The sequence below is a fragment of the Trichosurus vulpecula genome, chromosome 2 (genome assembly GCF_011100635.1).
Source record: "Trichosurus vulpecula isolate mTriVul1 chromosome 2, mTriVul1.pri, whole genome shotgun sequence".
NCBI classification, from domain to species: domain Eukaryota; kingdom Metazoa; phylum Chordata; class Mammalia; order Diprotodontia; family Phalangeridae; genus Trichosurus; species Trichosurus vulpecula.
Window position 1 is genome coordinate 58,103,870 of NC_050574.1, and position 14,311 is coordinate 58,118,180.

General features: G+C 39.2%; 1 pseudogene; it reads right to left on the minus strand.

Moving 5' to 3' along the window:
- Positions 1 to 900: 900 nt before the first annotated feature.
- On the minus strand, positions 901 to 10,177 carry LOC118835962 (annotated as a pseudogene).
- Between the last annotated feature and the right edge of the window lie 4,134 nt (positions 10,178 to 14,311).

Below are 14,311 nucleotides of genomic sequence, written 5' to 3' on the forward strand. Positions count from 1 at the left end.
TCAGATATATTACAAAGCCATCTTAAATCACTAGACAAAGGGAGTCCATGCTTGATGAAACACAGGATCCTATAGAATTTCAAGACAGCATTGCAACAGCAATAGGAAATTCCAGAACTGTTAAAAAAATGCACAAGAGAAGAAATTAGGAATGACTATATGTCAGCACTTATAACTCTTAAGGCAGAATTAAAAACTCAGCTAGGAGATCAGAGAAAAATTGAACCCACAGTGGAAAGTTTTTCAAAAGAAGCAAAACAGAAATGAATAAATTTGGAACACAAAAATATAGAAATAGAGGAAAAATTGATAGATTAGAAGCAAAATACTTAATATTGTTACATTAAAAGAATACATGATCTCTAAACAAGCAGTCATTGACCTTGAACACTGTAGGCACAGAGACAATTTGAGAATCAAAAGTCTCTATCTGTGAAAACATTTATAGCAGTTATTTTGGTAGTGGCAAAGAAATGGAAATTGAGAAGGTGCCCATCAATTGGGGAATAGCTGAACAAGCTGTGGTATATGAATGTCATGGAATATTACTGTGGTATAAGAAATGAGGAGCAGGCTGATTTTAGAAAAAACCTGGAAAGACTTATTTTTGAACTGATACAAGTGAATTGAGCAGAACCAGAATGTTGTACACCGTAACAGCAATATTATATGATGATCAGCTGTGAATGATTGAGTTTTTCTCAGCAATAAAATGATCCAAGACAATTCCAAAGGACTCATGATGAAAAATGCTATCCACCTCCAGAGAAGGAATTTATGGAGTCTGAATTCAGATTAAAGTACACTATTTTTCATTTTCTGTATTTTTTCCCATTGGTTCTGTGTCTTTTTTCGCAACATGACTAATACGGAAATAAGTTTTGCATGACTGCACATATATAACCTGTATCAAATTGCATTGCTTACTCTCTCAGGGAGGAGGGAGGTGAGGGAGGAAGAGAGAAACTTAAGAAGTCAAAAATTTTAAAAAATGAATGTTAAAGATTATCTTTATGTGCAATTGGGGAAAAAAGATATTATTTAAAAATGAAAAAATAAACACAGTCAAGCAAAACAAAACAAAAACAAAAGAAACAAGAATCACAGAAGAACATGACAAATACAAAACCTATCACTTTTGGGGAGCAATATTCTAATCCTTGCCTCCATGCAAGTTAGGCTAGAATTTCCTTAAAAATGACTGAAACTAGTTTTGAGAGTTAAATGACTCAGAAGACTAAAGGTTTAGGCTGTTGATGTCACTTCCTTGTCTGAGTACAAAGCAGTCATCAAGTAAGCCAACAGAGCTCTACTATGCATACACGGACTATGATGTACAACTCAACCAGAGGAGTTTAACTTGGCTCAATTAACCTGAGATATCCTCCACTACGTGCTGGTAAATGTTTGACAACTAGTTATCCCAGAAACACCCACGCACATTTTTCAGTTTAATCTATATATTGACATTTCCCCCACTACTTTCTTAAGCTTATACAATCAACAAAACAATAAATCAAGCCCAATTTGTAGTATTTTCTGATTTCTGGAGTTTAAATGACCAAACTGAAAATATGACAGCTGGTTCCAGCACACTGATATCTGATAGATGGCCTCAATGGCTATCCTTGTGGTTTGTTAATCACTGAATAACCTGAATGTTAAATTTTATTCCAATATTAAACATTAATTACCAGGAAATTGGCCTGAGTCATGTCCCACCCAGAACACACCTAAGTCAGGAAATAACATGAGAAAATAGACCATCAATTGAAATAATACATATATCACCATTAAAAAAATAAGCCCTCTGCTTCACATTCCATTACATGTAGAGGGTAAATTTAAAAATTCCGATGACAAGCAACACATTTTGCAAATGGCCAAGAGAGACCTTCAAATATAAAGGAAAAATATTCAAATAATACAGAATTATTCCATACCCACTAGAAATCACAGAATATAGTGGAATAGTATATTGCTTTAGAAATTTATTGATATTTTCTGTTTCTTACATTATCATGGTATTCCATGTACCCCACTCCTTCCTCTCCCAGGGAACCATCCCATATGACAAATTGTATTTTTTTTGAGAGGGGAAAAAAAGTCAGCACAACTGATTAATAAAATGTCTTGATATCTCCCAAAAGAAATCTTAAGTAAGGTTCTTTAGCAACTTTTATTTCTTTATCAATTTTTGAGATAATTTATATAGCATGGGTACTAATTATTCTTCAAAAGTTTGATAGAATTCTACAAATCTATTGAGACTGGGAGGTTTTCCCCCTCCCTTTTGGTAGTTCCTTTACAACTAGTTTTATTTCCTTTTCTGAGACAGAATTATTTAAGATGTTTATTTGTCCTTCTATTAGTTTGTATATGTTATGTTTTTGAAGGTATTCCTCTATTTCTTTGTGCTCTCACTTTTGTTAGCCTACGACTTTTCAAAGTCGGTCCTAATAATTCTACTTCTTAGACTTTCCCTAGTTTCGGAGTTTTTCTTAACCTATTAGCTCTTTTTTCTTCCTTCCTTTTACCTAGTTATTTAATTCTTCCTCTTCTTTTTTCCCACCTCAATTAAGTAGTCAAGTGAAATCCCTTTTTCTCTCCCTGCTTAAACTTATAATTTGCATTTTCTGTACTTTTTTGTACAAAGGATTTTATTCTCTTTTTGTCTATTGCAGACTTTTATTCTTAGATTTATGATCCTCACACTTTTTAATTTAGTTTCTGCATTCTCATGCAATTAAAACTTCTGAGATACCTATTGTAGGTTCCCTCTTCTAAAAGTTTCTATGTTATGGCCTTGCAGATCTTTTCTGTTGTGCCTCATTCTTAGAAATATCGGTGCCTGAATGTGACAGGGATGCTATTGACCCGTTGAAGGAATTTTCCTCTTGCTCTCATTGTGCAGTTCATTATTAACCTTTGCTCTATCCAAAGTCATTTCATTTTCTTTTTCCCATTTGCCAAGCGATCTCCACCCTAGTATTTCAACCATCCAACTAGCAGCTGTTGTAGGGGGTAAAAGACCATCACAAGCCCAGCAACAAGAATGCCACCAGCACGCTGCAAAAGCACAGGTTCTTTTGATCTACTTTAGTAAGGAAAGCAATGTTAAGGGGTTGACAAGCTTACTTTAATTCAGCATACAAATATCATTCACTTAGTTCAGGGGAAAAAACCAGCATCCTGAACTTCAGAATAAAATACAAAGTACAAACATCGACAGACAGACCTCGTCTGATTCAAATCCCAATACATAGTTACCAGAGTTTAACAAAGTCCCAACATTCGGGTTTATGAGCTGGAGGGCTCTTAGCTACAGACGCCTAGAGTCTGCACATCAGCAAGCCTCACCAAGAGTGAGAGCCCTAAACAAATTACAAACATTGACAGACAGACCAAATACAGATTCATAGTTACCAACATCTAGGTTCAGCCCAGGAGCTCATAACGAGGACTGGCCCAGAGTCACTCGCGCCACCACTGTTGTGGGTAAGGGCTCCAAAGAAAAGAAAGCCAACCCCTGGTTTTATATCTTTTTCAGGGTCAGGGGTGAGTCACACGTGCGACTCACCCATGTGACCTAGAATTGTTACAAAGAGGGGATTTAAACACACGTGGTCTAAAAGCCTCTGCTGTCCCGGACATGTCACTCAAACTCATGTGTAAACTGGGCCCTCCCCTAAGGCAAGGAGGCACCAAGGACACCCAAATCTAATCAAGGAAGCAAAGGCCAAACTCTTCAAGGGGACTTGGTTGAACTAAGTGCTAAGAGCCCATTTTGCTTACCAACACACCTAGTTCCATACCTTCTGAGTCTAACCCTTCTGAGTTGCCTCTAGGAACTCTGATTCCCTTTCTCCTGAGGTAAGACGAGTAGTATCTCTAAGTACCAACTCTCTATAGATTAAATCCATTGTAAGGTAACCATCCACCATTATGGAATATCTTTCTTCCTCCATGCGAGCTTTCATCAGTGGTACCCATCCAACAAGTGAAAATAAGGTTTCCCTCTTTCTTTCCATCTGCTTCATTCCCCCCTCTTGCTTCCTTGCCCATTCTTCTGCAGGTTTTCTTCTTCCTGAGAGACTTCAGGAATTATTCCCTTCACTGTTACCTTTGACTTGATTAGAATACATCACATATTCCTCTCTGTCCCTTTCCTTACCCTCCTTTTATGCTCCCTCCTTTTCTGTAGTTCAATCCCACAAGAAACTGATTCACCTTTAGATGGGGTGTTGAATGTTTTGGTCCATGATATTTCAAACTTCACTTCTATTTGCCTTCTACTTTCATTCTTTTCTCTTGTGTACTTTAGGAAAGAAATCTCTTAATGATCTCTCTGTTGTTATTCTGTTTTTGCTGTCTTTGATTGCTGTATTTGTTCACCGTTCTTTTATTCCTATTGTCTGGGGTGTTTGAGAAGCAAATAATTTGTTCAGATCTGAGTATCTTTATAGACATGCAAAAAAACCATTTCTTTTAAAAAATTGAATATTCATCTTTTTTTGATAATGGTTTGCAGCAAATTTGCTGAGCATGATGTCCTGGGCTGTGTCTTGAGGTCCTTTGCACTTTAGAACATATTCCTTCCTGCATTTCCTGGTGGATGCAGAATAGCTTCATGTTATTTGAATTTCCTTTCCTTTCTACTTGAAGGTCTCTTTCCTATTCACTTGTAGCATTGGTTGTTTGTCATTGGAATTATTAAATTTAACCAGTATTCATCTTGGTGTTTGGATTATAAGGTTTTTTCTGGTCATTATCTATGGATTCTTTCCATGGGAACTTTGTTTTCTGTGTTTAGAAGTTCTAGGCAATTTCCTTATATTATGTCCTACATTATGGTGTTTAGGTGTCATGTTATTCTGGGAACTTTATAATCCTTACATTGTCTCTACATAGCCTATCTTCAAAGTCAATATACTTTGTATTGAGATCATGGTTTCTTTGTTTTTTTTAAACATTGTTGTTTTTTGCTTCTCTTCTTCCAGAGTGTCCTTCTTCTGTATACTTGTATTCCAGATCAGTTATTCTTTCTTTTGTTTCTTTGGTGAAATGTGCCTCTGTGGATTCAAATTTGTCTGTTTTGTTAATTATTGTGCAGTCCATAAATTCTGCTTTTATTGTTCTTATTTCTCTTCTAAACCATTCAGGAATATCCTGCTATAAGACCATGCTCTCTTGGGAATCCATAGGTTTCTCTGTTTCATCAAGAATTGATTCATTTTCCTTTGTCTTACAATATTTATTCAAAGATACCCAGAGTCTTTTAACCTATCTGGAGGCATTATTCTCTTCTGGTATTAATATCTTGTCTTTTGGTTTATCTTCTTATGCTCAAGATTTTTAACTGAGTTTTCTTCCTCCTGAGATCTTTTCCCTTCATTTTCTCCTGTTGCTCAGTTTCTGACTCCTCCATTTTTGATGGAAGTTTCCCAGGAGTTTGAGCCTCAGATCTGTTTCAGCCTCCTCCCACCCTGGACATTTTATGTTTTGACATCCCAAGCCTCTGCCTCAAGTGATTTCTGGGGGAAAGAACAGGCTGCAGCTGGATGTTGGGTTCTTTTCCTCAGACTTAGTGGAATGCCACACATAGGTGTTCTGTGCTAGCTCCCTCTATAGTACAGAGCACGGCTGAGCTGCTGTCCCAAACAGGACAAGCTTCTTCTGTCTTTTGGTTTTCCCTGGTATCGGAAGGAGACAGGGAGGTAGACTAGAGTTGTCACAAGCTCCAGAGTCTGTTCGTGCAGGCTTGCCCACATAGTGGGTGGTAGTATCGTGAGTGCTCACTGAGCATGGTAGGGGTTAAGGATTAGCCTCCTCTGCTGCTAATTCATTGGATTTTCATATTTTGGGGTTGTTTTTTTTTAGTGTTCTAGACCAGGGCTGTCCAACTTTAGGTTTTTATTGAAACAATAGATAATATATTTTCATTTGCCGTTTTAGTGAGAGCTCTGCGGGAGCTGGACTTAGTTTACTAAAGCTTTTATGTAAATTTCTATGCTTGTAGGTGGACCACATAAATCGCAATGGGCTGCATGAGGGCTGCATTTTGGACAGTCCTCTTCTAGATGGAGATAGTTGAAATCACTTTTTATTTCTTGTGCACAATTGCTGTTTTAGAATGGTTTGAGAAGTTAGGAGGATCAGAGGAAATGTCTAGTCTTCCATCTTTTTGGTTACATGACCCAGAAAGTGCTTCTCTTTTTCAAATCTCTCTGTAACATACTCTGCATATTTTTGTATTACTCTCTCTCTTCCCTTTTACTCCCCCTGATTTTGTATGTTAGGATCTTCATGTTTTCTCTTAGTACTTCTGTTTCCCTGTGAACAAAATCCACCTGCTCCAAAATGTTTTTCTCCCCTTTGCGTGAAGTTCCTACCGTTATCCTGGCATGGTTTCCAAAAAGGCTTCTCTTTAAAATGACTAATATTTTAAGGTAGTAGGCAATACAATAATTCATTATCATCTGTCTGTATAGACACAAGAATTATATTTAGTAAATTACGTATAAAGGTGAAATAAAAGAATACTTATTTGAGAGCCAGGAAACCCAGGGATTTTTTTTTTGTTTGTTTGTATCCTCCAGGCAATGACTATTAAAAATGTCAACAAAAGATTTTTCTGCAAGGTAATTTTGCATTTCTGGCATAGCCACCTTTTCACACCCCTCCCTACCCTTTCATTCTAAATGTCAGTTTCAGGAGAAATAGTGAGCATTACTTCTAAACCTTGGAGAAGTCCTGACCTCATGCTATATTGTGTGTGAATGTTTTTTTTAGAGGCATTTGAGGTTAAGTGACTTGCTCAGGGTCACACAGCTAGTAAGTGTCTGAGGCTGGATTTGAACTCAGGTTCTCCTGACTCCAGGGCCAGCTCTCTATCCACTGAGCCATCTAGCTGCCCCTTGTCTTTGTTTTTTAAGTTAGTGAGGCAGAGTCACAGTGGTATTATGGATTATAAAATCTATATTGTTATTTTTTTAAAGAGAGAAAAATCTACCTTTTTACTCTGCTATGGTGTTTTTTTATGTGCATTCTATTTAACTAATATGTCAGGGGAAAAATGTATGATCACAATTCATTATGACAACCTACACTTTAAAGAGAGTTACTTCCTTGACTTCCATGTCATCAAACAACTCACCTTCCAAGGAGGAAATAAAATGATGGCCAGAGAATAAAGATGATGGGCAAATTGGAAAAAACTAAGGAAAAAAAAAAAACAGATATAGCTACCGGAAAGTCATTTTGTCTTCATTAGTGGCAGCTTTTGTTGTTGTAGTTCAGTTCTATCTGACTCTTCATGACTCCATTTGGGGTTTTCTTGGCAGGAACCTTCCCAAATGAGAGCAAGCGCTAGCTAGGTTTTGTTTTTGTCTTCAAATAGCGGTCCCCAAAGGAAGATCTCTCCCTAATATACCTTACCCCTCAAAGAATCCAAGTGCTAAATCTAGGCTGAGGATGGGATACTTTGGGAGTGAAAAATGGTCTTGGCACAATGATCATTTGCGATTTATAGGAACTCAATATGTTTCTTGATCAATATCAGTTTCTTCTGGACATGTCTCCTGCTCATCATCATTGTCTATACCAGAACGGTTATTTGACGCATTTGAATCATGAGCATTTTAGTTCCTAATTGCCTGAAAAGGAAACCGATTTGAAATGGGCCCCATGCCACATTATTCTTTACTAGATTTACTATCACAAAAATCCAAGAGCCCCAAGCTTTCTTAGAGCAAAACCTTGACACTGCTTGGGTTTGAATGAATGAGTAGTCCGCAGAAGGACTTTTGGGAGCTTTTAAAAGCATCAAAGACTGATTTGTCCAAGTACAAACGGATACACAAAATGATCTAATTTTTAAAGGCCACACAGTAACCATAGCAATATCTTTGTTATAGAAAGAATAAAGCAGCGCTAGAACATCAAAAATAGAATTGAAACTTCAAAAGTAATTTGAATGAAGAGACACCCTCTAGAAAAACAAGGAAACAAGCATTTATTTATTAAGCATCTTCTATGTGCTGGTCAGGGCCACTAGGTGGTGACATAGTGCATAGAGCACAGTCAGGGAGACATTGAGTTAAAATCTGACCTCAGACACTTACTAGCTGCGTGACCCTGGGCAAGTCACTTCACCCTGTTTGCCTCAGTTTCCTCATCTGTAAAATGAGCCGGAGAAGGAAATAGCAAACTACTTCAGTATTTTTGGCAAGAAAACCCCAAATAGAACTATGTCTAAAGGGCAATCAAACTGTGCATGACCTTTGATCCAGCAATACCACTTGTAGGTCTGTTTCTCAAAAAGGTCATAAAAAAGGGAAAAGGACCTACATGTACAAAAGTATTTATAGCAGCTCTTTTTGTGGTGGCCAAGAATTGGAAATTTAGGGGATGCCCATCCATTGGGGAATGGCTAAACAAGTTGTGGTATATGAATGTAATGGAATACTATTATGCTATAAGAAATAATGAGCAGGTGGACTTCGGGAAAACCTGGAAAGACTTACATGAACTGATGCTGAGTGAAGGGAGCAGAACCAGGAGAACACTGTATACAGTAACAGCACTGTTGCGCGATGATCAGCTATTATTGACTTAGCTCTTCTCAGCAGTGTAATGATCCACAAAAGACTCATGATGGAAAATGCCATCTACATCCAGAGAAAGAACTATGGAGTCTGAATGCAGATCAAAGTATCCTATTTTCACTTTTGTTTTTTTTTTTTTGTTGTTGTTTTGTTTTTGTGGCTTTCCCCTTTTGTTCTTTTTCTTCTTTCACAATATGACTAATGTGGAAATATGTTTACATGATTGCACCTGTATAACCTATATCAGATTGTTTGCCATCTTGGGGAGGGAGAAAAATTTGGAATTCAAAATCTTATAAAAAATGAAATGTTCAAAACTATCCTTAGATTTAATTGGAAAAAAATGTTATTTACCAAAAAAGAAAACCCCAAATGGGGTCACAAAGAGGTGGACACGACTGAACAACAACATGGGCCAATCACTGTGCTAAACGCTTTACAAATATTATGTCATTTGATCCTGATGAAAACCCTGGGAGGTTGGTATTACTATTGCCCCCAATCTACAGTTGAAGAAACTGAGGCCGACAAAGTTTAAGTGACTTGTTCAGGTTCACACAGTAAGTGAGATGGAATTTGAAACGGGTCTTCCTGATGCCAGGTCCAGTGCTCTGTGCAATTTGGTGCCACCTAGTGGCCTAGAGAGAGATCACAGCCTGAGTGTCATCTGACTCACCCATTCCCATTTCCAATCAGATGTCAAGAACCTTCTCTTTTACCTTTATAATACCTCTCATTATAGAACCCCTTCTTTCCTCCAACACTGCCCTGGCGCAAGCCCTCATCACCTCACCCTTGGACTATTAGAATCACCTGCTGATTGGTCTCCTCGTCTCGAGCGTCCTAAATAAAACCCATCCATCTGCATGAAGCCTCTTCATGACACCATTCGAGGTCTTCTTGGTAGAGATACTGGAGTGGTTTGCCATTTTTTTCTCTAGCTCATTTTACAGATGAGGAAACTGAGGCAAACAGGGTCAAGTGACTTGCCCAGGGTCATATAGCTAGTAAGTGTCTGAGGCCAGATTTGAGCTCAGGTCTTCCTGATTCCAGGTCCCATAGCTGCCACTATATTAACATTATCCACATTCTGTTATATTTTTATTTATTTTGTTAAATATTTCCCAATTGCATTTTCATTTGGTTTGAAGCACACTTGGAGGTCACATGCAGCCTTCCAGCCTAGTGTTTGATACTTTGCTCTGAAGTAGCCATGACAAATGCAGAGATTTCTGGGATCGCCCAATGGGTCTACCAACTGGTGGTACTATTGATGGTAATAATAAGTGTATCTGACAGCTTCTTTATTTTGCATCTGTCATACGGGTGAAGTTCCCCACTGTCTTTGGTGGTTCTTGGGCATTGGTGGAGTGCCCAGCATACTCCCAGAGTTCAATGGTATCATCTCCAGCTCACTCCCATAAGACTTCCTCACTAGAAAGTTCTTCCGAGAATCTGGTCAAGTCACAGCCTTTGGAATCCAGGATGACCCGGGCCCTCTTGCTATGGTTGTGCTTCCGGATCTCTTCTAGGGTGTGGTGCTTCCCAGTCATGTCTGCCTGCTCTGCCATCTTGGCCCATGCAGAGGTCCCAGCAGTGCATTATGGGGATAATAGCAGCTCAGGCTTTAAAGCTGAATCTGCTACTAACTTGCTGTATGACTTTGGACAAGTCAGTTTCCCTCTCTGAAATTCCATATTCTCTTTAGGTGATCTGATTTATATTGTAGATTTAGAGCTGCAAGTGACTTAGGAGTCAGTCAATAAGAACTCATTAAGCACCTACTATGTGCCTGCTCGGTGCTAAGGGCTAGGGATACAAAAAGAATCAAAAGATAGTCCCTGCCCTCAAGAGGCTTACAATCTAATAGGTGAGACAATATGCAATCTTTCTAGGATAAATAGGAGATAATTAAGAGAGAAAAAGCATTAGAATTGAGAGGAATTGGGGAAAGCTTCCGAAAGAAGGTGGGACTTAAAGAAGCTGGAGAGGTCAGTAGCAGGAGCACAGGAGGGAGACTGTTCCAGTCATGGGGGATGGCCAGAGAGAAGATCCATCTTAAGGAAAATTGTAACATTTGTATGTCAGCTGTATGTGAGCTATATCTTTTCTTTTTTCTTTTTTAGCAAGGAAATCTATTTATCCAAATCGTAGCAGAATAGAAACCAGAGAAGGCATCCATAGAAGAATATATACCAGACAATACAGAATGAAGGAGCTCTTCCCCTGGGAGGAGAGAGAGAGAGAGAGAGAGAGAGAGAGAGAGAGAGAGAGACAGAGAGAGACAGAGAGAGACAGAGAGAGAGAGAGAGAGAGAGAGAGAGAGAGAGAGAAAGAGAAAGAGAGAGACAGAGAGACAGAGACAGAGAGACAGAGACAGAGAGACAGAGAGACAGAGAGAGACAGAGACAGAGAGTCCTGGATCTCATCCAAGGGGAACCACCAGCACCAGCAGTCTGTATAGCAGCAAGCTGGGAATAGGGACCTGATGGAGACATCTGCTCCTCCCCCAGATTCTTTTCCTTCAGCAGCCTAAAGTGGAATTGGCCTCTTGTGTGTTCTCTCTCAAGGCTGAAAGTCGATATTATACTCAAAGACCTTCCCTTGTAGTGTCCCCAAAGAGAGATTCCAGGTATTTTTTAATCCCTAGCTAAAATCAGCTGCATGTTCTCAGAGTGGACACCAGGGTGCACCAAGAGTCAATGAAAAAAAATAGGAACTTTTCAAGATCTGAAATCATGATGGTCACACACATCGCATATGCACCTCCCAAAAAACACCCCCCGCCACACACACACGGCTCAAAGAAGCAAATACACAAAGAAGAAAATAAAGGAACATAAATTAAACATTAAAAAGATATGAGTGGGGCAGCTAGGTGGCACAGTGGATAGAGTACCAGCCCTGGGCTCAGGAGGACCTGAGTTCAAATAAAGCCTCAGCCACTTGACACTTACTAGCTGTGTGACCTTGGGCAAGTCACTTAACACTGATTGCCTGGTCCAAAAAAAATTTATCTATATATATATGTGTGTGTGTGTGTGTGTGTGTGTAGTTATATATTAAGAAGAGAACAGAAAAGGGAGGCAGTGTTGGAGTAACTATGTTAAATTTAATACCCACTAACATTTCAAAAAATTAATATACTCTTTAAAAACCCAAACTATATGTAATAAAGATTCACATTTTCACATGCAATGCTTATTTTCTGTACTTTTTATATATTAGAATACTCATGCTTGTTAAGTTCATAATAAAAAATGAAAATTTAAAATATAAAAGAGAGTGCAAAAAAGTTAAGAAACTGCTTTTATCTTCCCACACAATTTTAGGAAGTTAGGTTTGGAAGATTCTTGGAATAAAGAATGTTGGTCTATTGAATGTCAGAACCAGAAGAGGCCTTAGAACAGGGAATATCAAAGCTGGAAGAGCCCTTAGAACATAGAATGTCAAAGTGAAAGATGCCTTAAAACACAGGATATCAGAGATAGAAGAGATTTTTCAATATAACCTGTCAGAGCCAGAAGGAGTCTTAAAATAAAGAATATCAGAGTTGTAAGAGACCTCAGACTCTGTGTGTGTGTGTGTGTGTGTATACCACATAGACACACATATCTGCACACACACACATATATACACATACACACACATATATACACATATACATATACACATATACACACATATGCACATACACACACATATATACACATATACATATATACACACATACACACATATACACACATACACACATACACACACATATATATACACATACACGCATACATATACATATACATTTTCAAGATGGAGAAAATGAGGTAGAATGGTGTGGAATAACTTGCTGAAGGGCACACATAGAGTCAGTGTCCAGGCCAGGACTAGAAAGTACACTCCTGCATCCAGCCCAGCGCTATGGCCTCACACTGTCATTTCTCAGGTGTACCAGGGCTGGCCGACAGAGGGCACTATTTGCATGGTCTTTTATCCTAGCATTCGCCTCCCAGGTAACCGGAAGTATCTCTCTCTCCCAAAGGCATTAGTCATGTGGGGTGGAATATAAACTGGTGTACCGGTAAATATTTAATAACCAAAACTGCATGACACACTTTTCAGCTTAATTGGCATTGTTAACTTTTTCTCTATCACTTTCTTAAGTCTAGACGATCAATAAATCAAGTCCTGAATTCGAGTTTTTGCCACTCTCAGAGGTTTAAAAACTCACCCTCATCTCTTGAATAGTCCCCTTTTCCAGGTATAGAAGGAGATGTCTTTGAAAGAAAACTATAGAGAGAAATGTACCCTCAAGAATATCAGCGATGACAGGCCATAGCCAGGTTTTATGCAGTCTAGATTTGGGAAGGAGGGTGGCCAGTGGAGACTCTGGTCCTTGTCCTGACCAGTGCTTGAGGCTTTTCCCCTGCTTTAATAAATGGATATTATCAGCAGGGCCATATTCTTGACCTCAGCAACTTGTAGACAACTCTCATTTATCCACGTGCAGTTTGTTGTTGGGCTTTCTCTTCTTTGTAGCTTATCCACAAGGAAGGCCTAGAGAGCATGTGGAGCGGGGGGAGGAAATGGACCAGAGTCCTTCAGGATTGGGCAGGGAGGGGTGCTTCCTTTCCAGTCTTACCCCTCAACCCTTCCCTCCCCCCACCAGCCACTCTTTGATGCAATGGCACCAGCTTCTTGCTGTTCCTTCAACAAGATCCTCTACCTGCCGACTCTGGGCATTTCCAACGATCTCTTCCATGCCTGAGATGCTTTCCTTCCTTATCTCTCCCTCTGGTGACCCTGATTTCCTTCAGGTCCTAGCTAAAGCCCCCCCTTCTACAACAAATCCTTCCCAATTGTCCTGAATTACAGTGCCTTCTTTCTACAGGTAATTTCCATTTTACCCTGTATGTGTCTTACGGATACATAGCTGTTGGCGTGTTCTCTCCCCCAGCAGGCTGTGAGATCCTTGAAAGCAGGGACTTGCCTTCTGTGTCTTCTCTGCTTAGAATAGTGTCTGGGACATAGAAAGGACTTACAAGCTGATTGTTAGAGGGAACTCCAAAATGGATGAGATCACAGCTCCCCTGGAGGTTTGGAGTGTTTGAGATCAACAAAATAAATTCCTTAAAATAAGTTTTTACTGATACATTTTGTTTTTAAGTTACTTATAACCTCCCCCTCCCCCTTTCCTCCTCTTCTGGGGAGCCATGCCTTACAACAAGAATTATTTTATTTTATTAAGCAGAAGACAAAACATTATATCATAGTAGATTTTAAATTTCAGGCTGCCTTGCCTTCCCGGGTCTTTCATCCTGTGTTCTAAGGACCCTCCCAGTTCTGACATCCTTTGTTCTAAGGACCCTCCCAGCTCTGACATTCAGTGTGCTAAGGCCCCTCCCAGCCCTAATATTCTATGTTCTAAGGATCCTTACAACGTCTGACATTCTGTGTTCTAAGGGCCTCCCAAGTCTGGTATTCTATGTCCTAAGGCCCTTCCCAGGGCTGACATCTTGTGAATCCAGAAATAGAAATGTAAATATGTTGGTCACAAACAACCAAACAACAGTACTTTTGAAATCCAAAGAGAAATGAGTATTAAATTATGCATTGTTTGGCATTATCTCTAAGCTGGCTCTCTTCCATTAGCATGGAAGCCTGATTATCATATCAGCAGCTCTGTTCAGGCTGTTTTCTGGTCTCTT